This window comes from Anneissia japonica, unplaced genomic scaffold (genome assembly GCF_011630105.1).
Source record: "Anneissia japonica isolate Jap-2015-1 unplaced genomic scaffold, ASM1163010v1 scaffold23788_len20922_cov197, whole genome shotgun sequence".
Classification (NCBI taxonomy): Eukaryota; Metazoa; Echinodermata; class Crinoidea; order Comatulida; family Comatulidae; genus Anneissia; species Anneissia japonica.
This window is the reverse complement of record NW_022688961.1, coordinates 1-2056: the sequence shown is the minus strand read 5'-3', so window position 1 is coordinate 2056 and position 2056 is coordinate 1. Positions and strand designations below refer to the sequence as shown.

Sequence of the window (2056 nt, the reverse complement as noted above, 5' to 3'; positions counted from 1 at the left end):
AAATTCCCGACAGTTATTTGAACCTGTTGATCCATGAAGCCTTTGTGGTCTAGTGGTTATGACGCTCGCCTTTTCAGCGAGAGATCGCAGGTTCGAATCCCATCGGAGGCTTCTACTTCGTGAATATGTGTATATATATAATGAGTGTCATTTCCAGTCATCTATCTAGAGAGTACTATTTCTTCAAATTTTCACACCTCAGCCCCGACCATAGTAGGGCTGAGAGGCCCCCCCCCCCAACCTTTCAAAACAGATCTGTGTCCTTAGACGTAGGATACATAAACAATAATAGACACAAACCATAAATAATGTCCAATACACATTGAATAGGTGTATAATACAGAAACAATAATAGACACAAACCATAAATAATTAAGCTAATGAGGAAAATGATAATAAGCAATATATTAAGCCATTTAACATACACTTTGGGCTGTTGATTTAGCTGCAGTGTTCAGTATTAATGTTTGAAGCATATTTCTTATACACGATTACCAATCAGGTAAACACGATTTATGAGTTCTGTTTCCATGGCAACTTACTTTTTATTTTCATTATATTACTAGAATCTAAATAAAACATGAAAGCACGTAAACACCATATTATAATTGTACATAGTATGCGGAATGATGTTTTGTTACAAGAAAATTAACTCTGTGGATCAAGTTTGATATGCTTTAAATGTAATTAGCATCTTGTTTCATTTCATCAGTGAGGATAGTGAGTTAATACTGAGGGAGTGGAGGTACAGTGGTCTTGTAGTTGAACAGTATTGTGTATTACTGTATATTGTATTTATTGTTTGTTTATTTGTTGATTTTGATTAATAATCATATTCACTGATCATTCTGTAAATTCTCTAAACCAAGGTGTTCTCAATTTCAATTTTATTAAGTGTTTAATAGGCAGCCAAGTAAAATTAAATTCAATAAAGCAATAAATATATATTACAAGTTGAACTTGTAATTCTTATTCAAATACTTGTTTTCATATCATCAGAGATTGATTACTGCAAATCTCTCTTAATAATCTTTTTCAAATTTAATTTGTGATAGGCTATTGTTCGGGCGTGGCCAACACATTTTTTTTTTTATTTGGCCTTATGATTGTTGTATTGTTTTCATTTATATTTATTGTTATTCTTTACTAATATTGCTTACTGTATAATTGTTTTACATTTAAAATTATGGAAATATGTTTTATTATAAATTCTATTTCTATCTTGTAGTAAATGGTGTTTTACACAGTTTTATGCAAAAAAAAAAAAAAAATTATAGAGTCTTACCCATTATCAGGTTCTTTCATCTGGTAGTGGGTGGTGATAGTATTTAGTAAATGTTTATAAATATTCAATTGGTGCTTATGAATATTCAACAGAATAAGTTTTCAGTAAAGTGGCTATGAAATTAAACAGGACTATCCAACAGGGCCGTCATTGTCAGACCATAAAATTATTTATAATAATGATAATAGGGTTGTATGTGTAGAAAACTAAGGGTGGGAGATAGATATTTGGAGGGTGTGTGGGTGATAACATTGGTAAACTCTAAATAATAAGAGTGGATTTTAAGGATGGAAAAGGGCAATTTCATGGTAGCGGAATCACTATTTTGCTGAACTTTTTAACTTTAATCTAATGTCATATTTACACTCCATTCTAATTCTTGGAATAATTATCATATTTACATAACTATGGAATCCATCTATAATTTCTACCCTAGTTTTTTTTAAAAACCTATCACAATTTTGATATAATATCAAAAAATATGTATGGTAGCGGAAAGACAAAAAAAAATACCCTCTATTTTTACCACTTCACATTTTACTAAAACCCTCTGATTTATGAAAGTGATTTAAAAATTGAATACATCTCAGTTTATCATAATTTAGTGTAGTATTGAATGCAAAACATTGATTTTTAAAAATGTTTATAGTTTTGGAGATATTTATAAAAATATAAGACCATGTCTGGTAGCGGAATCACAGTAGCAGAATGACCATTGATAAAAGTGCATTTGAAATTAATATTTATGAAGAACCTTCTTGACTAAATGTA

General features: G+C 30.0%; 1 non-coding gene across 1 annotated transcript; it reads left to right on the top strand.

The window, feature by feature from the left end:
- Positions 1 to 38: 38 nt before the first annotated feature.
- Trnak-uuu lies at positions 39 to 111 on the top strand. The gene has a single exon. It is a non-coding gene; the product is annotated as a tRNA-Lys (tRNA).
- The last annotated feature ends 1945 nt before the right edge of the window (positions 112 to 2056 follow it).